Raw genomic sequence first — 24,417 nt, 5'->3', positions numbered from 1 at the left:
GAATTACTTGACCTCTCTGCCCCCACTTGGTTTAAAAAAGGATAATCATAGTCACTAGGCTAATAGGATTGTGGTGGGATTAAATGAATTAAGACTCATAAAGTGCTAGGACATATAACCAGCTGATCTTTGATATCTCTGGCATGTATCTACATTGTGTGTGTGTGTGTGTGTGTGTGTGTGTGTGTGTGTGTGTGCGCGCGCGCGCGCACGTGCGCACATGTACCAAATCAGGAAACAAATTCAATATTTTCCTTGCCATGTAGGGGTAAGGTAGGGGTAATGATGTGGTGTGGGTAGGGATTGGTTTGTTCCAGAGACTGAGAATAAGAATGCAGCTTTTTTTTTTTTTTAACCTAAAGAACATTTACTTTATAATTTTAGTTCATCTGTATCATCGATAAATGTGTTTTTTCATATGTAGAAAATTCAACTTTTTCAAAACCAGATTCTCCTGATTATGGGAGATATTCAAAAACACCAGCAGTTTCTTGCAAACGTGTGAGTTTTCTTTCTTTTTTTCTTTTGTGAAGTTTGAATAGAGAGCAGATGATTTTAAAAAATTTCCTCATGAAATAGAAGCTGTCTCATAATTTCATCTATGTGTGAAGCTTACAGTTCTAAACCAACAGGGATGGTAAGTGCTTTAGATCCTGGAGGCAAAATGAAAAGTGTGTGATCTGATACCATTGTTAGATGTGGAAGCCCTCAGAAAATTCTCTCATTATGTCCTATTCAGGTACTCTGTCTCTAAAACCACAAAGAATGATTATACCCATTTTATACACTAGTAAATAATTAGGGCACATAGAAGTTTAACAGAATAAAGGTCAAAGCAGTTGAAGATATCTTAGGTATCACTGGATTCAACTTGTTCCACCCCAACTCCTACGCCCTACCCTGAGACCACAAACATGCACGGACCATCACCTCTGCCAACACTCACGGAGAAAGTCAGACTCCGTCGAACAACAAGGATTCCTTGTTTTCCACAAAGCTACCCAAGGAGTGAATGGTAGACACATACACACACACACACACACACACACACACGGTACTTTAGAAGCCTCGTGATACTTTCCTTCACCTTTCTTTTAACCTTGCACAATGCATAGCATTTATGTCAAGATCCAGCTCCTGCATTCGACTAGAGGTACGTTTACCTCAGAATGCTCCAGGCCTAGCACTGATCTTATCTCTCAGCGGCTGCTCAGGAAATTCATGCTCAATGGAATTGAACACAAACCTCTTGTCTCCCTGCCAGAAGTCCTGTTTATCTTTTTCTTTTTCTTTCTTTTATATTTTTTAGAGACAGGGTCTCACTTTGTCACTCAGGCTGGAATGCAGTGGGTGATCACAGTTAACGGTAGCCTCTGACTCCTAGGCTCAAGCAGTCCTCCCACTTCGGCTTCCCAAAGAGTTGAGATTCCAGGTATGAGAGCCAGGGTGACAAGGCCAAAAGTCCTGTTTTTCAGGGGTGGTTTTACAAAAAGGGATGTTTTATAAAAAGGGACTAGGATTGAGGGTGAACACCGCAAGTACTATTGGGGACAGTCTCACAGCATTGTTATTAGGGGAAAATTGCAGGCACTGGGATAGTGGAATGGACAGTCTCTCAGAGAGGTGTTTTTTGGGGGTGAGCAAGACTGCACACACTGTGGGCTACTGGGTTGATCCAGGAGAGAGACCCTGTCCCCTGCTGACTTCTTTATTTGGGAGAAAGCAAGAATTACCTGACCACTTTGGGGAAATGAGCTTCGTTATTAGAGAGTCAGCCTAACGAGAATGAGGAATACCCTGGTCTAGGATGCCAGCCAGTCCCCAGGAGTTTGCATGGCGGAGGCCTTGCAGCCCTGATGGCTGACTAGCTCAAGGCTAGGCTACCTGAGCAAGCGAGAGTATAGGGGTCATTCTAAGGGCACACTGGCTTCTCTTTCCTCAACTGGGGAAATATAAGTCAGTCCATCCTTCACAAGTTTTTAGATCTTTGTCCATGTGGTCAACCAGGGTCAGCATTTATGTCTTTGACCCCACTATGTAGGGGAGCATAGTAGTATTTCTGTTTATGATGGGTCCCCTTGATGATCATTACTTCCTTCAGGCCATCTCTGACTTCCCAGCTCTGCCTGTTTCATGCTTCTAATAGCAGCCAGTACATCTCTATCCATTTGTAATTACTTGGTGAATGTTCTTTCTTGCTAGATTACTGATTCTATGGGGGCAGGGACTATATTTTCCAGTTCACTGCCATATTCCTCAAACCTACTACAGAGCCTGGAACAGAGTAGGTGCTTCATAAATACTCCTTGGATAAGTTTTTCTGGAAGAAAAATAATGTGTGGTGCAAGAACGCTTACAAAGTATTTTTACATATGTTAACTACGTCATTTAGTTCTCATGCTATCCACATAAAGGAAAAATTATTCTAATTTTTACCAAAGAGGAAAACAAAGGTTTAAAGAAGGTAAGCTGTTCAGTAGCAAGGCTGAGAGTTGCAGCAAGTCTGTCCAGCTCTCCTACTATGCTATTAAATGACCTTCCTTCTTGCTTTTTACATTCTCTTTATATTGGCCTAACCCCTAAAGATAAACTTACAATCATGAGCACCTTCCATCCCCCACACCTGCTGCGGGTTCCCAATTAATAACTGCAGAAAGCATTTGCTATTGTTCTGAAGAGCTGGGAAATCAATATGTTCATTAGCAAGCTCCCACGCCCTGCAATCAGTTAGGAAGACAAGGTGCTGGGGCCTGTTCTCTGTATTTCTCTTCAACCATCTGTGACTAAAAATGTTGTTTGAAATTTACTCTTCTCCAACTCTCACAATTATAATTTCATCTCATCTCTACTTCGCCCCCTACACTAATAACACTCCCTCTCACCTCTACAAATAAATACCCCAGGACCCCAACCCATCCTGATGACCTGCTGCTGGCCTTTCTTTTCCCAGAGCCTCCCTGGCCAGCAGAAAAGGGGCCTAGATACCAGAGGTGGCTTTAAGTCTGATTTTGTGTTTAAAAGGAAAGCAGACTTTACTCCCCAGTGCTTCCCAGTCTGTCAGGCACCGAATTCATGGCTTGTTAGTTCAGACTCTGCAAAGAGAAGGCAGATGATGTAAGGTTCAGACAGAGGCTGAATCTGAGCCTGCAGAACCCCAGCTCTACCATTCCTTCTGCTCACAGCCAATTCCACTGCAAATCCCAAATGAAGTGAGATTGGAGAACTGATTGTGTATTCTGAACTTGGTCTTACAGGGTCAGCTACCAGAGCTAGTAAAACATTCTTTGTATTAAAAAAAAGAAAGAAAGAAAGAAAGAAACTCAACTTGGGCAACATGGCAAAACTCCATCTCTACAAAAAAATACGAAATTAGCTGAGCATGGTAGTGCACATCTGTGTGGTCCCAGCTATTTGGGAGGCTGAAGCGGGAGGATCACTTGAGTTCAGGAGGTGGAGGTTACAGTAAGCCAAGATGACACCACTGGTCTCCAGCCTGATTGAAGAAATGAAATCCTGTCTCAAAAAAAGAAAGAAAGAAAGAAAGAAAGAAAGAAAGAAAGAAAGAAAGAAAGAAAGAAAGAAAGAAAGAAAGAAAGAAAGAAAGAAAGAGAGAGAGAGAGAGAGAGAGAGAGAGAGAGAGAAAGAAAGAAAGAAAGAAAGAAAGAAAGAAAGAAAGAAAGAAAGAAACTATTGAAGAGCTTTAATTACAGCATAAAGAATACTTGAGTACTCTTTACTAGATTCACCAAATGTTAACAACTGCCACATATGTCTTATCTTTTTCTCTATATACCTTTTCTATATATTTTTTTCGGAAACTACTAGAGAATAATTTGGCAATATTGTTATCCTATTTTACCCCAAAATTCTTTTGCATGTATCTTCTAAGAATAAGGACATTTTTCTGGGTAACCACAGTGCTATGATCTCACTTGGTACATTAAAGAATTACTACCTAACATACAGTCCATATTCAGATGTCCCTAATTGTCTCAATAATGTCCTTTCAGCATCTTTCCCATTTAGGATCCAATCAAGGGCCACGTTTTGCATTTAATTGTCATTTCTTGTTAGTTTTTAGTGTGAAGCTGGTCCTTGCATTTTTTTTTTTCCAGGACACATACAGTTTTGAGTAGTCTAAGCCAGCTGTTTTACAGAATAACCATCGATTTGAGTGACATGATTTCAGTTAGCCCCATCACTGATGACACTAAATTTATCATCTGGTGTTCATCAGATTTCTTCATTGTAAAGGCAACTTTTCCCGGTGTAATCCATCAGTTTTCTATGGAGTGCTATTTGAGACTGTATTTAAGGCCATATGAATATACTTTTCCCAAACAACTTTTAATATAATAATGTAAGCATCTGTATTAGTCCACTCTCACACTGCTAATAAAGACATACCCGAGACTGGGAAATTTATAAAGGAAAGAGGTTTAATGGACTCACCATTCCACATGGTTGGGGAGGCCTCAAAATTATGGCGGAAGGCAAAGGAGAAGCAAACGCCCATCTTCCATGATGGCAGGCAGGAAAGAACGTGTGCAGGGAAACTCGCCTTTATAAAACCATCAAATCTCGTGAGACTTATTCACTATCATGAGCACAGCACAGGAAACACCCACCCCCATGATTCAATTACCTCCTGCCGGGTCCCTCCCATGACACATGGGAATTATAGGGGCTACAATTCAAGATGAGATTTGGGTGGGGACACAGCCAAACCCTATCAGCATCAGTTGTTAATACTTACCCAATTCAGTTATTGTAACCATGGTTTCAACATAGTAGTTTTCTAATTCAACCATTCCTCTAAGTTAGTTGGCTTCTAAGCTCTTCTAAAAAGAGCTTTCCCTCTCCCTTTTCAATTTTTAGTATCACTCTAGACATGTAGATTCCTTTTTGTGTTATTCAGTGTGTTTTAATTCATTGCTGTCCTTATTCTTTTGGTTGAGTATTCATCAAATACTGGAGGAAAAAACTGGAGTCTTCTGTGCTCCCTTCCACCCTCTTTCTCCCCAACCTCAGTCACATGAGGCCTCACTTCTGGAGCCCTCCCATTTACCCTGCTGACCTTTATTCTCAATATTACTGAGACATGAAAAGTCACAAGGAGGAAACAGAAACTATATCCCAATTGCATATTTCCATGCTTGTCTTCACACCAGAGGCTGAGCAACTTGAGGGGTGATGTCATATCTCCCTTGTTGCTGAGTCCTCAGCTCCCAGCAGGTTGTGGGTGCTCACTGGTTATTGTGGAATACAGCTCAGAAGTATGGTATCAACCAAGCACAAAGTAGCAGCTCAAAATCTTAGAAGATCTTTACCAGAGGACAAGGGAGGAGAATTTATCTTTACAGTCTACTTAGAATGTGCCAGGCCTCTGATAAACTTAACCAAAAAGCAGCCATATTAGCTTGGACTTTACATAAAATGCAAATAAACATATCTGATCTTGTTAAACCACTATTATTTTGGGTCTGTCACATGTAGCTGAATTTACATTTAAATTCATACATCTCCCTTTATACTTCATGCTTTGGCAATTATGGTTATTTCCAGTTGCCCAAATGTACAACCCCACTGTTTCTCAAAGGAATCACCTGGAAGTCTTCTTAAAATGCAGATTCTGATTTGATGGATCACAGGCCTCAGCCTGAGATTCTGCATTCCTAACAAATTCCTAGGTAAGGCTGATGCTGCTGGTTATCAGGGACATACCATGCTTTTAGTAGCTGGGCACTATGGTGTTTCAGATCTGCATGCATTGGCAAATGATGTTTCCTTTGCATCAAATCCTTGCCTCTCCTCGAGTGTCTGGAAAATTCCTATTTATTCTTCAAAATCTTGCTTGAGGGTCTTTCATTCACCAGCTGGTTTGTAAGCATCTACTATGTCCCACTATTGTTTAAGGTCCTGGGATCTGTGACTGTACACAATAAGTAAGGACTGTATTCTCACATATCAAAGCACAGAGAGACAGACTATAGACTAAGCAAACAAACCAACAAGAAAACTGAAAATGGTGATAAATACCATGGAAAATAAAGAGGAAGAATAATCAGCACAAGGCTGCCCCTTGAGGTACATGGGCAGAGGGGGCCTTTTGGAACAGGAGATAATTGAACTGAGACCTAAAAAATGCGAAGAAACTAGTCCTATGAACAGCTGGAGTGAAAGCAGAGCATGCCAGGCAGAGGGAAGAACAAGGGCAGAGCCCCCAAAGGAAGTGAAGAGCTGGAAATGTTAAAGGATCTAAAATAAAACCAGCATAGCTTAAGGATGGTAAGTGATGGGGAGAAAGCTGTAAGGACGGGAGGAGTCAAGGGCTAGGAAATGTAGAGCCTTTAGTCATTGTAATCTGTTAGAATTTCATTGTAACTTCAATGGGAACTCACTGGAGAATCTTAAGCACAAGAACGATAGAACTGAATTTATGTTTTTAAAAGATTATTCCAACTGCTCCATGAAAAATGTATGGTAATAATAGCTAATGATAATAGCTAACATTTATTGATTGTACTTATTATATACTAGGCATTGCTGTAAGTGCGTAGGTATATTAACTTACTTAATGCTCACAATAACCATACAAAATAGGTACCATTATTATGTTCATTTTATGGATGAAGAAACTGAGACAAAGAAACTTGCCCAAGTCACACAGCTAGTAGGTGTTGAGGCTAAGATTTGAACCCACACAGTCTGGTCTAGAGTCCTTGCATTAAACCCTTCTGCTTTGCTACAGAATAAAGTGTGAAAGTCTTCCTCCTTCCCCACTTTCTTCTGTAGCACAGTAGAAGGGTTTAATGCAAGGTATCACAGCAGTAAAAGTGAGGAAGGTTGCTGGTTTGGACTAGAGCAGTGCCTGCTGAGGGGAAAGATGTGGACAGATTTGAGAATCATTTGGAAGTTGCAATGGAGTGAGGGGCTGAATGACAAGGAAGCATTGAGGATGGCTTCTATATATTTGACTTCAAGTGGATTGGTGGTGTGTTAATGTGCCAAGATGGGGACAGGTAGTAGAGAAACATGTTTGGTGGAAAATCAAGAGCTATATTTCAGAACTGTACATTTCAAGATGGAGATAAGTAGGTATGAGTCTGAAGCTCAGGGAAGAAGTCTGGGCTAGAGATGTAAACTTTGAAGGCACCAGCATGTGTAGGGTATTCACCACCATTAAGTGGGTATAGGTGGAGAAAAGTGGAAAATTCAGTATTAACACTGGGGCTCACTAACATACAGAGATTGAGAAGAAGAAGAGAAACCAGCAAAAGACATGAAAAGACAGTGGCCAGGGAAGTAGGAGGAAAACCTGGAGGCTGAGGTATTAGAGAGGTCAAAACAGGCAGAAATATGTAAAGGAGTAGGATAAATGCCCCTGGTCAGTTCAGTGACAGGAATGCAGAGAATTCATTACATTTAGCCAAAGTTTGTAAGAGTCTGCCATTGCCTGAAAACATCCCATTCTTCCTTCTTCCTCAGTAACAGTATCTCAACTGGGGCACAATACTACTTGAAATAATGATCTCATTTCTGTCTTTCTTAAAGTAAAGTATGTCCATGAAACCAGGTTCTCCCAATTGAAGTAGTGAGAAACTTCTGGAAAGGATTCTTAAAAAGCAGAAGCCCCTTTGCCATTCCTGCTTCCTGGAATGTGACTTGGATGGCTGGAGCCCCAGCAGCCATTGTGTATGCAGAAGAGTTTGCTTAGCACTGAAGAGTGTATGATAACCATAATGAACCAATACCTATATAGCATCAGGCACTGCTCTAAATGCCTGATATATTTTGAATTCTTTAATCCTCAAAACATCCCTATGAGATAAAAACTATTACCTTCATTGAACATGAGGAAAATGAAGCACTGAGAGGTGAAGTAACTTGCCTATGGTCCCACAGCTAGAACATGATTGAAATACTATACACCCAGACAATATGGCTTAGCTCTTAACCACTCTGCCATACGCTCTGAGATGAAGGTGTGTGGTCATGAGATACAATCAGGCTGTCCAACTGTGGGCTTTTATCCCATAAAAGGCAGCTTCTCTGGTGTCAGGCAGAGGGGCACAGTGAGGCTCCCCAGAATTGTGGTCTGGCCAGCCTAGCAGGATGGAAGGTGAAAGGGAAAGCTATTGAGGCCCATTATTACAGTAATTTTATTGAGGGACCATGGAATCTAAGTGAAGATGAGGGAAGAGGGTCCCTGGGAGGAGAGAGAGCCTTGTTATGTTAAGATCCCAGGTTCCTCTTCCCTAAATTCAGAGCTCTGAATAGAATGACTGCCTAAGTCCCTTCTCATTCTAAAAGTCTGTACTTCTCTTGGTGCTCAATAAATACTTGTGGAATGAATAAATGGACAGATGTGTATGTACATAGGCAATATACATTTTCTTAGCAAACGCACATATAAAAATAAGAATATAATAAGCATAGATAGATAGGTTTGCTAAGCAAATGAACATTATAAGCAACAAAAGCACCTAGCTTCAAGGAATTGAATGTAAAAACACTTATACACATTAATAACATTGTTTTATAATTATGTCACATGCCAAGTAAGCAAAAACACAACTGCTCCATATAATTAGTTATTCTGTGTCCAAATTATTGAGGGCTTTCAATATATCTTAAAACGCTTTATCAGGACATAAGCAGGGCTCTTGGTGCCCTCAGTACTGCTACCCCGAGCACTCAGGCACGGTGCACCTACAGAGGAGGCTACACACAGCACTGGAATCTGGTGGCCGTGATTCATTCACATCTTTCTCACATGCCAAAAAGGCGGGAGAGGGGTGGTAAAGAGAACTGACCGTGTAGTAACCAGAAACCATTAGGTCTCCTGACCTGATTGTAAAGATGCTCCAGGGTCTGTATGAAATTACACTGAAATTCACTAGCACACAAGCACCCAAATGCCTGGTGTGTTACATATTTTGACCTAATTCATAGTACATAATAAGTGCTCCTACTTAAGAACAGCGATTATATACTAAGCAATGTATATGCATTAGCTCTCAACGACCCTACGAGATAGATGCTCTTTCTTGCCTCATGGTAGTGATGAGAAATCTGAAGCTAAGAGAAGTTAATCCCCTGCCTCAGGTTACAGCAGTTGGTTGGCAGCATCAGTAGTGCAGCCCAGTGTGTGTGAAGTCTGAGCCCTCTATCCTCCCCACCATCTGTTGGCATGTGGCTCACAGATTAAAATCATGCGTCGCTTAACGATGGGGATACATGCTCTGAGAAATGCGTTGTAGGTGATTTTGTCATTGTGCAAACATCAGAGAGTACTACATAAACCTAGAAGGTATGTATGTGTATATATATGTGTGTGCATACACACACATATATATACACATATACACACACATATATTTATTTTACATGGAAACCAAATTACCCAGCACCATTACTGAATATAAGTCCTTTCCCCTACTTGATCTGCAATAATAACATCAAGTGTCATATATCAAGTATATATGTTCTGTTATAATCTTATGGGACAACTGTCCTATACGCAATCCGTCATTGCCTGAAACGTCATTGTGCAGAGCATGACTATTTTCTCCTTCTTTTAACAGAATTGCTCCCAAAAACAGATTTCTTGAAACTTCCCTCTTAGCAGCCCAGGGCCCAGGTCCCCAGAAGTGTATCTTTGAGTCCTCTGCTCTGATGACTCTCGGAGACCTCCACCCTCCTGCCTTTGGCTATGATGCCTGATCGGGTTACTCATCCTTGTGCCCATACATTAGCTAAACCCATTAACCTGACAGGCCTCCACTGATGTCCTTTTCAACAAGCAGCCCAACAGCCGATTTAACCAATATAGATTTATTGCTTAACGCTAGAGAGAAGGGAGCCAGGGAGGGAGGAAATGAGGGAGAGCACTAGCAACCCCTCCTCCCGCATCCTGATGGGCAGCCAGCTATCCTCTCCTCCAGCAATTACTGACACTAATTAGCGGCTTACTGCAGATCTGAGTGAAGAGACTGACACAGGCACAATCCTGCCTACCATATTCCAAGCGCAGTCAGAGTCCTCAGGAAAGGCCCCTGTCAAGGGCCTGTCTAGGAAGAACTTGGCAGCTCAGAAACCAGGCAGATTGGAAGGGGTGGAGGGAAGATCTATAAAATGGCCTCATAACCAGGGTCCGTTCTGCTTCCTGCTCCCAGCTCTGGTCTGGCTGCCGCTTTTCTCAGCTGAGGTCCTGGGCTTCCGTGGTGAACAGCACTCAGCTGGCTGCAAATCATGGAGGCATATGGCTCAGATTTGTGAAGCCAAGTCATTAGCCCTCTGACCCAATTATAGGAATTATCACAAAGAACAAAGCAATTGGGATTCAGCCATTGCGCTGCTCTTCACTTTAAAGGAAGTGTCTTGAGAACCAGGTCTATTTTCCTTTAAAAAAAAAATGCCTATTTTACATGATACAGAGGCATTTCCAAGCTTACAAGACATCATCAAAGAGAGTGGAGGGGGCTCCTTTAGGGTAGAGGGCAGATGTTTCTCAAAAAGCACCAGATATCTGGTGGCCATGATAGAATAGTACATAGCAACAGCAGCTAGAATAGCATAAAACAAGCATGGCTTGTTAAGGGTTGTGAGTTCTAGTCTTGATTCAGACTCCAGTGTGTTGTATGAACATGGGTGAGTCACATTTCCACTCTGAGACTCAGTGACCTTCTTCATAAAGTGAGGAATCACTTGACTGATCTTTAAGGCCTCTCCTAGCATGCCCATTCCCAACTGATCATGCCCCAGAGTTACATCACCCTTTGTAGTGAAAACCTTAGTGAAATAAGCTCATAAAATAATATTACTTTCTAAAATAAGCTATAATTTTATAGCAGATTTCTGTGCAAGAGAGGCATGAATGTGCTTTCTTTGTTTTATTTTTAATGAAATTGAACTTAGAAAAAGACCTGATACCTCTGAATTTAAAAAGTAAACAGAATCAACTATATGACTTTGTATCCTCTAGTTAGAGAAACAATTTTTAATAAAGAAAGAAACTATGAATTGTGATTGCCCATTACAGCTATCTACCGGGTAATAAGCGTTGCTGATTCTGTGCCATTTAGCAAAAAACGCTGCAAAGAAAAAAAAATATTGCAGGTTTAGTATCTTAATTATGTAGATTTTACTTTCAATGAACTCTTGCCAAAATAAATTGCGTATATTATCTAAAAAGCAAATGTTAATTAAAACTGTATCTTGATAGCATGCTTGGTTCACAAGACATTCTGAGCATATGAGATTATATGGCACGCATTAGCTACAATCAACTCAGACTGAAGGTCCGGGTCATTTCAGTGATTCATGTTAAGCCAGACAGTGCTGACTGGTACTGGCGTCTGACAGCAGCACTCACATATTTATATAGAAGATGCGGCTTGATCCCAACTTATTTTTTCCAGATGAGTGAAGTGTCTCTGCCTGCTACAGAGTCTCATAAATAGGACAGCTGACTTGAGTTCCCATTAATTAGCTGTGTAACAGAAAGCAACCCAGCGTTCATTCATCAGAGCTACGAAAATAAAATCCCCAGCAAGGAAATGAGATTGGGATATAGGCACAGAGGACCAGAGGCCAGCATATTCATCACTTGTCTGTTTCCTTCTGCTCCCCTGGGCTTGGATGTCCCCAAGATCAGACCATCATCCATACACCCCTGATAGGTGGGTAATTGCATTCTTGAGCCACAGCATCTGGTCCTTTTTGAACATCTTCACTGCTGAGCAGTGTATACAAAGAGCAAGATCCAAATACTGCAGAACTGATTCTTTCACCCTCTCCAAGAGGCATGGCTCCAAAGCTAGTTTAATTATAGGTGTTTAGACGTACTGAGATGAATACCTTGGGAACAGCCGTTCCACAGCACCGCTCTGGCAAGCACATACTTTCTTTTCTATTTTTTTTTTCCACTTTCTATTTTAACAAACAGTCAACTGTGTGCTGCATGTAAGTGATCTGTAATCAACGGAACACTAAAATGCCAAGTGTTAGGAAAAGGTCAGGGGAGAGTTTTTAGACAGGAGCCTGGAGCCACGTCGTGGCCTGGAATGGCAAGGCTGTCATTTCCACCGGACTTCCAGGGTCAGTTCATTTCCAAGTTATTACCAATATACCCTAATAGATGCTCATCTATGTTCAGCTAAGTCACTTCCCACCTGCCTCTAAGAATCTCTCAAGAATGGCCTTTAAATGTTGGCCTACATTATCGATGTTTCTAGAGGTGTAGCAGGAATGAAGGACAACAGACCTGGGTTCGGATCTCCTCATTACTTAGGAGGTGGGTGATGGTGAGTAAGCCACTTCAACCCTTTGAGCTACAGTCTCATCATCAAACAGGAATGATACTGCCTACCTATAGGGGCAGATGTGAGGCTTAAATGAAAGAGGGAATGTAAAACAGTACCAGACACTTAGCAATATGTAGGAGCAGCTATGATTCATTCATTCATCATTCATCCATCTGTCATCCATCCACACAATAGACATTTTGTGTTGACTTTGATAATTCAGAGTTAGGCTTAAGCACAAAGACATTTAGGGAAAAAAAGAATTTTATGAAGACAAGTGGAGCCACGGAATGGATAACCACTGAGCAGGTCTAATTCCTCCAGGTGCAGTGCAAAGGCGGGAGAGGACAGGAGACAAGTATAAGGATGTCTCCTTTCTCTGTGTGCTGGCCATCTGCCTGTTTATTCTCAGGTCCCATTTCTGCCTGTCTCTGCCTGGGACACCAAAACCTGCATTTCCCATATTCTCTTGCATAGTGGCTTTTTCTCAGGCTTTGTTGATAGGGAGATCTGGGAAGGCAAAAGGAAGGGATTTCCTGCTTTCAGGTCCTGTATTTCTTCACAGCGTCCTTTCAGCATCAGAGGACAGCTAGGACCTTCAGCATCATGTGGCAGTTTCCCCCTCTTCCTTGATCTCAGACCTCTTCCTTGATCCCAGGCCCAGAGCTTACCAGCCACTCCCAATCTCAGCATCAGCCAAGTGGCACCCCATCGGACCTCAGCATCAGTCATACAGAGTCCACTCAGCATTCCCATCACCAGCCACCAGTACTCCTCAGACATCATGGCTCACAGCCCAGCACCCTGGAGGTCTCAGCACAAGCCATGCAGGGCCTATTCTCTGACTCCAACATCATCCTTCGCAGTCCCTTCTTGCTGATTCCAGCACAGGCAGGTCAACATCCGCAGTCCCTCAGTAGCGCAGCTTAGCAAAGGTGGACTGGTGGGCTCTAGATACACCATAGCTTTCCTTATTCCCTCAGTACTAGGTGGGGAGCTTCCTGCACTTACCAATCTCTGCTTCACTTCACCTTTCCCATTTGCTCTTTCAACCCATCAAACTATTTTATAACTAATCTCCTGTATTAAACCCCCTCCATGTGAAATACCAAATGTGGTTTGTCTTTTCCCAACTGGACCCTGACTGATATACATCCTGCACATTTGAACGTGGGCACTAAAGCCTGAGGGGGAGGGGAGATTAAGAAGGTTGTTTTAAAAGTTAATACCCTTTAATCCAATAATTCCACTTCTGCAAATCTTAAAAGTGATGTCTGCTAACTCCTATTCTTCCTTCAAGCTTCACCTATATGTCACTTACTCACAGAGGCTTTCTGAATCTAAATTATTTGCCTCCCCCATAGCAGTCTGAAACTTTCCTTCACAGCATTCACCACATTTGCAACAATCTAATTTTGTGACCCCGTTTGTCTTTCTCTCCACTAAGCAAAAGCAGGAAATGGGTCTGTCTTGTCACTGACCTTTCCAACACCTGGAAAAAAGGCTGACCTTAAGCAGGTGCTCAAAAATATCTGTTGAATGAATGAACAGATGAATAACTGAAAATGTTCATTGTAACATTGTTTATACTTAATGAATGACTGTAAACAACTTACATATCTTGTATAACAGAAATGGGTGAATTTGTAAGAAAACCTGCTCCATGGATCATATAAACATTATAGTTAGCCTGACATAAATGATTCCCAAAGTACGGTCTGTGAACTGCATGCCTCAAAACTGCCAAAAAGCAGAGTCCCAGGCACCACCTCAGAATTTTCATATGTTCTTAAGGTGATTTGATGCACCCTAACTCTTAGGAATCCCTGGTCTAGTATGAAAACTGCAGAAATCTGCAGTAACTTGAAAAATGTATCTTACTATGCTAGCTGAACAAAATAAAAATAAAACCAATCAACCAAATAAGCCAAAGCAAGGGCCATCATAGAACTAAATGAGACAAATAGATAAGAAGATATATAGGAAGGTAAATAGACAAACAATGATTCTTTAAATCATAAAAAAAAAAAAAAAGAACTGGAAGGAAATACCCTGGAAGGAAAAAAAGAGCTGGAAGGAAATGTGTTTCTTTGGAGAATGGAATGACAAAACTGTTACTTTGCTTTTCTCTTTCTGATTTTTCATATTTTCTGAATTTCTGATAATAAGCATGTATTTTTTAATGAAAAATACCAAACCAAATTATCTTTAAAAATACATAGAGAAAGAGATATTTCCTAGATCACCTAGGCCAGTTAAAAACCCCTGGTCAGAATCTCCAACCTCTCCTGTCCTGGGTTCCTTGGGCTGTTCCTCCATCATTACTTGTCTCCCGTGGGACACAGGATGTGATCATTTCCTTAAATCTTACTCCAGCCACACTAAAATCAGAGTTTGGCAGCTGGTAAGCCATTGAAATTTCATACTTAAGACATCAAAGCTGGCAGCCTTGCTTTCAATTCCCCCCAGCTCATCTTCTTAGGAGAAACATTTCTCAAAAGCACTTGATCCCTTGAAGTTATCGGGTACCACATTTAGACAAAGCCCCACTCAGGATAGAGAGGCAAAGTCAGAGAGAGCCCATGCACAGTACATGAAAGGCTTGGATACATGCATGACGTACAGGGGGAAAGGGGCCCAAACAGCCCATCAGCTCGGAGCCCCTTCAGTCCAGTTCCCAATAGACTGTGCAACTGTCATGGGAGAAAGAGGGACGATCACAGTATGGCAAAAGTTCATCTTGGGAAGAGCTCTCTTTGCAGCCAAGCCTGCCATCAACCAGAAACAGCATGATGGCACTCTGTTAGGTCATCTCCAAGGAGAAGAATTTTAGGGGAACGCTTCAATGTCCTTAAAATAGGGCCCAACTCCACCTGGCTGTTGGTTGGCATTGCTGCTTCCAGCCTGCTGCCAGTTCTTGAACTGGACTCTGTGCCAAGACCCCAGGTCTTCTTCCTCTTTACCAAGGTGCTTCATAAAGACAGTCACTCTCCCTGGCGGGTGAAAGAAAATGATCCCTATTTCCTATAAATAGGCAAAAGTGATCCCTGACAGTGAAATCTGGACTGCAACAGCCAAACCACCACCTCAGAGCAGGCGATTCGACAGGCCCTGACAGAGCTGCTGTGCAGTCAGCAGCGGCCAGCCCTCCTCTCTCCCAGACAATGAAATTACCATAAAGAACTTGGCAGCCGTGCCTTCACTGGTCTCTTGACTCCAGTTTTCCTACTACTTGAATCCATTTGAACATAGGCAAACCTTCCCAAAACTCCAATTTCTTCATGTTCAAAAACCAAGAGCAACAGAATCAAGGATAAGTTTATAGCTTGACATTTCAATCTTTCCAAATTCTAGCTCCAACAGTATTTCTAAATGTGTGCTAACAGCAGCCAACATGGTTGGAGTGCTCACTACATACTAGGCACTATTCTTAGAGCTTTATAAAAATTAGTTGAGTTCTCAAAATAACCCTATGAGAAAACAATTAGTCCCATTTTACAGTTGAGGAAACTGAGGCACGGATATGTTAAACAGGTTAAGTAGGCCAGGCGCAGTAGCTCACGCCTGTAATCCCAGCACTTTGGGAGGCCAAGGCGGGTGGATCACCTGAGGTCAGGAGTTCAAGACCAGCCTGGTCAAAATGTTGAAACCCCTTCTCTACCAATAATACAAAAAAATTAGCCAGGCATGGTCATGCACGCCTGTAATCCCAGCTACTCAGGAGGTTGAGGCAGGAGAACTGCTTGAACCTGGGAGGCGGAGGTTGCAGTGAGCCAAGATCATGCAATTGCACCCCAGCCTGGGTGTCAAGTACGAAACTCCATCTCAAAAAAAAAAAAAAAAAAGGTTTAATGAATCGTCTAAGGTTATGCAGAAGGTAAATGGGAGAAACAGAATTGGAACTTGGGCTGTGTGACTCCACAGCCCCCATGTGAACATTTCTAACCACTATGTTCTCCTGCCTCCTAGGTGTACCTAGAAGGAATGGCCCCTGTCAGCGGGACCACTCTCTATACTTTCTCCTAAATGTGCCTGCCTTACTCCTGACTTTTCTCTCCCATGTTCCCCTCCCCTCCCCATGAGTAAGCATGTCCTCTAGGTCCATTACCAGCTATGAGGACCTAGGGCATTTGCCATGGTCCTTACTCCTTCTCTGCAGTGTAGGGAGGTCTTGGGTTGAGGTGCTCCTAAAGTATCCCAGACAGCCCTGGTGTCAGTCGACTGTACTTTAAGGATGTGGGCTTGGAGTCTAATAATCTTGAAAAACGAAGGCTCATTTAGGTTCCTCACCTGTAAAGTAGGGAGAATAATCCTGCCCCACATTGTTGTAATGAAGGTTAAGTGAGAGAACCATGCAAAGGGCTTTGAAAACTTCCAGAATCACATCTTCCTTTGAACTCGCACAGTATGTTTTACTAACATTTCTTCTCCTTTTACTATAGCCATTGGCATTTTTGTTTTCCCCATTTTCCCCCGTCCTCAGCACATTAAAGAGACATGTACCTTGACAGGTGGATTATTTGCATCTAGCTCCTTTTACGAAGAGCAGGGATTGAGTGCTCTAAAATAATCTATTCATATACTTCCAGGAACCCATTTGCTGTTGTCCTTAAAGTCTTTAAAGTAAAATGCAAAGGCAGGAGTTAACTGTAAAGAGCCCACCCTCTTCCTTCCCTTTTTAACTCCTTCGCCCCTTTTCAGCACTCCCCATGCTCACATTGATGCTACTTCATTTTTGAGACACCAGTAAATAGGCAGTCTCCCATCTACCTCTTGTCCTGTAATAATGGGATATCATTTTCTAAAAACATGATTTCCTAGCCAGGCATGGTGGTGGGAGCCTGTAATCCCAGCTACATGGGAGGCTGAGGAAGAAGAATCCTTTGAACCCGGGAGGCAGAGGTTGCTGTGAGCTGAGATTGCACCACTGCACTCCAGCCGGGGCGACAGAGTGAGACTCCATCTCAATAAATAAATAAATAAATAAATAAACAAATAAAAGTATGATTTACCCTTTAAATGAGTGAACTGTATACTATGTAAAAATTTCTGAATAAAGCCCTTAAAATAAAAAAAGAAGCCATAGACAATGTATAAGCAAATAGGCATGGCTGTAATCCAATAAAACTTTTCTTACTGTCTTAGTCCATTTTGTTTTGCTGTAACAGAAAATCTGAGATTGGGTATTTTATAAAGAGGTTTATTTAGCGCATGGTTCTTCAAGCTAAAAAGTTCAAGGGCCTGGTGCAGCTTCTTGCAAGGGCTCTCATCCTGTGTCATAACATGGCAAAATGGAAGTGGACATTTCCAAGGAGAAAATACCCGAGAGGTGTCCTTCGTTTATAACATCCCACTCTCGTAGGAACTAATCCAGTCTTGCCATAGTGAGAACTCACTCACCACCATGAGAAAGGCACTAAGACAAAAGCCAGGCACGGTGGCTCACGCCTGTAATCCCAGCACTTTGGGAGGCCGAGGCAGGTAGATCACAAGGTCAGGAGATTGAGACCATCCTGGCTAACATGGTGAAACCTCGTCTCTACGAAAAATACAAAAAAATTAGCCAGGCGTGGTGGTGGGCACCTGTAGTCCCAGCTACTTGGGAGGCTGAGGCAGGAGAATGGCGTGAACCCTGGAGGCGGAGCTTCCAGTGAGCCGAGATCGTGCCACTGCACTCCAGCCTGGGTAACAGAGCGAGACTCGGTCTCATAAAAACAAAAAAAGAGAAAAGCACTAAGCCACACAAGAGGATCTGTCCCTATGACACAAAGACCTCCACTAGGACCCACTTCCCAGTAACACCACATTGGGGGTCACATTTCAATGTGAGTTTTTGTCAGGACAAACTATAGCCAAATCATAGCATTTACAAAAAAAAAAAAAAAAAAAATTGGGTTTCATACTTCCTGCTATCCTTATAGGGGTAGGGTGGTGCAATATATTTGCAATAACCCAGGCTTTGGAGTAAGACAGACCTCAATTTGAATCCTGAGTCCTCCCATTCACTATATGCCCCTGGAATATGCCCCCGGAATATGCCCCCTGAGTCTCCATTTCCTCTACTAGGAAATTGTGGTGCAATCACCTGCTGTTGGGACGGTTAAGGAGAAGACAGTCATAACACACCTAACACAGACAGACACTCAAAAACTGGCAGTTCCTTTTTTACCCCAGCACTATGGCTTAGGCCCTGTGTTAATAGCTGGGGATGTAGAGATAAAGAAGCCATCATCCCTATCCTCAAGGAACTCCACAGCTTACTGGAGCATATGGACATGTAAGTTTCTACATATACATATACAGGATCATAGGACAGGTAAACAGGTGCCTGTGAAACAGGTGAAAGGCCTTCCAAACACAGCCTTGGGTCGGAGGCAGTCAGGGATGACTTTCCAGAGTCCAGAAGTAAACCCTGAGCTAAGCCTTGGAAAAAGAAAGGGCATAGACTCTATGTCAGACCACCTGGGTTCCTATCCCCGCTCTGCCCTATACATTTTTGTGACCCTAAGGGACAAATAATCTTTATGAGCTCTATGGAACTGTCTTCATTTGAAAAAGGAAGTGATAAACAATGTATAACTGGCAGGATTGTTGTGAAGTTTACAGGAGACAATAAACAAACGTATTGTGATGGCTAAGCTTAGGGTGAGTTTACGGACAAGGCTAGGTGTTAGATGAGGGGGAGCCTTACCCAATATAAAATAATATAATCTGTGAATCTCAACATGATGTGCATGGATTTTACAAAGTAGTTCTGTATGTGTGCACGTGTGTGTACTTGGATTTATATTGAAAACAAATCCACTTAAGGAAACTATTCCAAATAAAGGCCTAGGGGAAGTCAGGTGGACACAGCCATCCTCTTCCCCAACCTAACCTGGATTTATAGAGTTTATTTTTCCTAAATTGCTCTACGTGCTTCAGGTGTACTATCTGATTTACCTTTATGACATTCCAATGTAGTTAGAGGCAGGCGGTATTATTTTCATTTTATCGATGTGGCTATTAAGGCAGAGAGGTGAGCTAGCTTAAGTTTGTGGAATTGTAAGGCAGAAAAGGACTTTGAAGGTCATTTAGTCCGATCCCCACTCTGGAGCTATACAGCCCTAAAGAGCGTTCTTGCCAAGGCCCTATTCAGTTAATGTTTGAGTACCTCCAGGAACAGGGAGCCTGCTCTGTAAGAGAGACAGCAGTCTAAGTGTGGGCTTGGAAAAGCTCCCCCTTTTTTTGAAACAGGGTCTCACTCTGTTGCCCAGGCTGGACTGCAGTGGTGCGAACATGGCTCACTGCAGTGTGGACCTTCTGGGCCCAAACAAACCTCCTGTCTCAGTCTCCCAAGTAGCTGAGGACTACAAGTGTGCACCACCACACCTGACTAATGTTTTATTTTTTGAAACAGGGTCTCGCCATGTTGCCCAGGCTAGTCTTGCACTCCTGGGTTCAAGCAGTCCTCAAGCAAGCTGACTTGGAATCAGGCTTTGTCATCTTGGAGACTCAGGTTCAAATCCCAGATCCACTACTTAGCAGCTGGACAAATTATTAATCTCTCCAAGGCTCCACATCCTCAGGTACAAAATACCTACTTCCTAGAGCTGTTTTGGAGACCAAATAAAATAATAGATAGGAAGCCATTTTGGTATTTATAAAGCACTGCATATGTGTAAGGCATCATTAGTATCACTGCTATCATAAAGGCTTTCTCCCTGACAGGTACCACTTCGTATTGTTGCTGGGACTATAAATTGGCACAACCCTTTTGATGCACACAGTGGCCCTATCTACCAACATTTAAATATACCCATCCCTTCTGAGCCATAAATTCTACTTCTAGGTATTTATTCTACAGATCTACTTCCACATGTGTATAATACATATGTTCAAAGATATTTTCATTACCACATCATTAGTAATTTAAGAATGCTGGAAACAACCTTAATGATGTTCATTGGGAATTAATTAAATACATCATAATATGGTGATAGAATGGAATATACTGTTACATCGCTAGGAAAATGAAGTATTTCTATATGTACTGGTGTGGTCTGATCTCTAAGATATATTATTTAGTGGAAAAAGGAGGCTGCGGTAGAGGGCATATAGTCTGGACCACTGTATTAAAAAAGTGAATATAATATGTAAACCCATACACATGTGTATATTCTCAGACTGTGGCTGGAAAAATATGGAAGAGATTGGAACAGTATTTGCCTCTTGGGAAGGAAATCAGTAAAGTAACTTTTTACTGTATGCACTTTTATATTATTTTAATTGTTTTTACCAGGAGGATGTGTTCCTTTTATAGCCACAGAAATATAAGCACCATAAAGATGCTGACTCCCTAACTAGACATTAAGTTCCAGGGGAGAAGAAGCATATCCCTCTCCTTGTCTCAGTAAATGGCAGCCCATGCCACAAGGCCAATCCTCAGAGCTGTCTTCATCTCCTCTTTCTCTCTGCATAATAACCAACAAATCCTGTCTGCTGTACTTTTGACATAGATCCAGAATCACATCACTTCTCGCCACCTCTACTGTCACCATCCTGGGCTGAACCACTGTCATCTCTCAGGGGACCTCGCTACCAGACTTCCTACTGGTCTCTTCCCCACCAAGAAAGCAGCCCAACCAAACTGTTTAAAAACCTGTCAGAGCAGGAAATGCTCTGCTTAAAACTACCCAGTAGCTTTTTATCTTATGCAGTGACAAAGCAAAATTCCCACCATGGCCTCTAAGGACCCCCATGGAGGTGGCCACAGCCATCGCCTTGAGCCCATCTCCTAACTTCTCCCTTATTGATCTTTCTGCTCCAGCCACACCATTCCCCTCCGTGGTGTTTCTTGAGCTCACCCTTACCTTCGTATTCACTCTTTCCTCAGCCTAAAAGGAACTACCCATATAAAATCATGTGGCTGGCTCTCATTTCCTTAAATGTCACCCTATCCTTTTTCTCCTCATCTTTACAAAATAGCACCCCATTTCTCTTTATTCCCTCATCTTGCCTCATTCTTCTAAATGGTAATATTCCCTTCCTGACAATATTTGTTCATCTGTGTCATTTTATCTCCCATCATTAGAAAGCAAACTACAATGAGTTCTTCAAAGTTGTGGGCTCAGTTTCAATGATCAGTCTCTGCAGCAGCCAGTACAGGCCTGCCATTAAGTAGGTAGAAAAGGATGGGAAGAAAAATGAAGGGAGGGAAAGGAAGGGAAAGAAGAGGAAAAAATGAAGGACAGATGTGTAGAAGGAAGAAAGGAAGGAAAGAAGAAAGGAGGGGAAGAAGGAAGGGAGGAAGTTTAGGAATCATTGTAGAAGAGAGAAAGAGAAATTAAAAGAGAGAAAAAGGAAGCTGAACAGAGTACACAGCTTGGGAGCCTAGTATCCACAGTAACTTTGCCCTGAGGAACCTCCATCCTACGAGATGTTCCTGTTTGTTCCCCGAAAAAATGTTCCATGGGTAAGTTGGAAAATGCACAACTGACAACCCCTTGTGAAAGAATATGATTTTGAAAGCATAATAAAAGATTTGAAAAGTTTTAAAGACCCAATTGATCTTTATATTCTCAATCTCTTTTTGACTACAGCTCTTTCTTTTCTATTCCTTTCTTCTCTTCCTTCCTTTCTTCCTCCTTCCCTCCCTCCTCCTTTTCCTTCCTTCCTTCTGCCTGTCTGGACAGAAAGGGGGAAGACAATTTAGAGAATGGGGATAGAGACTGGAGACTCAGGTTGAAATCCTAGAATAACCCCATGTCAAGTAAGTCACCATCCAGAAGCTGACTCTTCTGTCTATAAAGAGATGGAACAGGAAAGGAGGTCTACAGGTTTCTGACAGTTTTGTATAAAAGAGCTGAACCAGGAATTTCCTGCTGATATCAAATAGAGGTGGGAAATGATTTTGCTTAAAAATAAGAATGGAGTGAGAAAGTATGTATCCTAGGGATGTGTGTTATGTATATTATCTAAACAGATTGGACATATGTGATCAAATGCCCAGGAGCCAGCTGGTGAGAAAGGTGGGAGCACCAAATTGATTGCATCAGTATGGCAGGGCACACCTCTCTATGTCCGTGTCTATGACCTGGGGATATCAATAGTGGCAAACTTTAGGCTGCAGTTAGGGTTGTAGTCCTGTATCTATTACTGGCAATTAGCAATTTGTTACACAAGTTAAAAATTGTTCCCTTACTTAACTCTAAGCTGTCCTCCACAAAATCCCTTTAGGGCAGAGACTGAGTCTGAAGTGAAGTCACAGGTTGGAAACTGTTACAGTTCCTGAGCCATGCTGAATGAATGAAGGAAGGAACAAAAGCAGGCAATGAGTCTGTCTCTCAATATTGTCATGGATATAACAGGGCTGAAACAAGAACCTCAAAAGGTCTTTATGGAGACTTTGTCAGTTGTTAAGTGTTAAACACTTCGGTTTCTCCTTCTACCAGAAATAGCATTAATAATAAATGCCTCCTGAACATGAAATATAATATTAGTAGAAATGATGAAAGTGCAAACACAGGCCGTAATTTTCACTTCCAAATTTCATGCAAATGCAAGTCAAACACAATCCAAGCAAAGTGAGAAGAATTAGAAAGAAACACTTATAACAGACAAACATTTGGGCGTTAAAGCCATTGGAATAGTAAGTAGCCTTTTTTCTATGCCCATCTTACAGGTTCAAAATGTGTTAGACAAGGCTGAATACAAATTTTAAACATCAAAAAACAAGTAAATAACCTTTGTATAGCACTTTGACTCTTCATAAAACAGTTCCTTATTATTCTCCCCATTAATTCATGTATGTATTCAGCAAACAGTTAATGAGCACCATTGTTTATGAATCAGCCTCTTTGAAGGACATCCAGATGAGCCATGCACCTCAATGAGCTGACTCTCAGATGGAAGAGACAAACAACTTGAAACTTATAACATTTGATTTACATTAACTACCCAGTAAGAATGATCAGATACTATGATCTCAATTTTATAAGCGAATAAACTGAGGAACAGAATTTTACTAATTAAGAACTCCAACTCCGGAGTCAGACAGACGTGAAGGTGAACCCTGATTCTACTAGCTTCTCACTGAGGGACCTAGGATGAGTTACATTTTATTTATTTAGTTTTGAGACAGAATCTCGCTCTGTCACCCAGGCTGGAGTGCAGTGGCGCGATCTTGGCTCACTGCAACCTCTGCCTCCTGGGTTCAAGCAATTCTCCTCCCTCAGCCTTTCAAGTAGCTGGAATTACAGGCGCCTACCACCATGCTTGGCTAATTTTTTTTGTATTTTGTTTTTTTTAGTAGAGATGGGGTTTCACCATGTTGGCCAGGCTGGTTTCTAACTCCTGACCTCAAGTGATCCGCTGGCTTTGGTCTCCCAAAGTGCTAGGATTACAGGCGGAGCCACCATGCCCAGCCAAGTTACATTTTCTATGTATTGGTTTACTCATCTGATGGATATTAATAATTGATCCTCCTTCAAATGGATTAGATGAGTTAATGTAAAGTTTTTAAAAAAGTTAACAAAGTACTTTACATATACAGTCTCTCAGTAAATGCCAGTAATTATTATTATCACCATAAATTTTATTAGTTATTATTAATAGTATTTGTATTGGATTTACTTAAAGTCACTTGATGAATAAGTTTCAGAGTAGAACACACAGCAATATCTTCTAAGGTGAATATCTGTGTACTTTCCACATAAAAATCAGGTTGATAAATACAGAATAATGGGCTCAAAAGGAAACCCAAGTCATCAAGTTCAGTTTCTTCTAATAACTAGTGGTCATTCTGTCTCTTATCAAGATCTTCACTCCTTACTGCAAAAATTGACCTATGAAGCTCCTATCACCATTAGAAAAGTATGTGTTGGGTTTCACCATCACTCTCTAACTTTGTAGATCAGTCATTGTTCAGACCTCTGGGGTAACAGAGAAAAAGCCTTGGCCTTCTATGTCATGAGAACCTTTTCAAGCCACTGACTATATTCTGACAGGTCTCTAAGATGATTAACAACCAGCGTTTCCAGCATGAAATGGGTCACACTTGAAATACATGCACGCTTCGTAGAGAATTTATGGTAACATTGCTCATCCTAAGCAAAGGGGCTGTGCCATT

General features: G+C 41.8%; 1 protein-coding gene and 1 long non-coding RNA gene across 11 annotated transcripts in view; one reads left to right on the top strand and one right to left on the bottom strand.

Moving 5' to 3' along the window:
- LOC105495137 (uncharacterized) overlaps window positions 1-19,722 on the top strand; it is a 55,468-nt gene extending 35,746 nt beyond the window's left edge. The window contains exon 6 of the long non-coding RNA XR_011620382.1: window positions 19,708-19,722. This is a non-coding gene — a long non-coding RNA (uncharacterized lncRNA). The remainder of the gene's footprint in view (window positions 1-19,707) is intronic.
- Window positions 1-24,417, bottom strand: part of LOC105495139 (DAB adaptor protein 1) — a 1,257,833-nt gene that overhangs the window by 895,357 nt on the left and 338,059 nt on the right. Inside the window, exon 1 of one of the 10 annotated variants that reach the window (XM_071092433.1) lies at window positions 10,021-10,279. The exons of the other annotated variants lie outside the window; for them this stretch is intronic. The gene's annotated coding sequence lies outside the window, so the exon portion shown is untranslated. Of the gene's footprint in view, window positions 1-10,020; window positions 10,280-24,417 lie in introns of those variants that run through there. 10 annotated transcript variants of the gene reach the window in all.

The sequence above is a fragment of the Macaca nemestrina genome, chromosome 1 (genome assembly GCF_043159975.1).
Source record: "Macaca nemestrina isolate mMacNem1 chromosome 1, mMacNem.hap1, whole genome shotgun sequence".
NCBI lineage: Eukaryota > Metazoa > Chordata > Mammalia > Primates > Cercopithecidae > Macaca > Macaca nemestrina.
The sequence above is the reverse complement of the archived record's forward strand: the minus strand, read 5'-3'. Positions and strand labels throughout refer to the sequence as shown.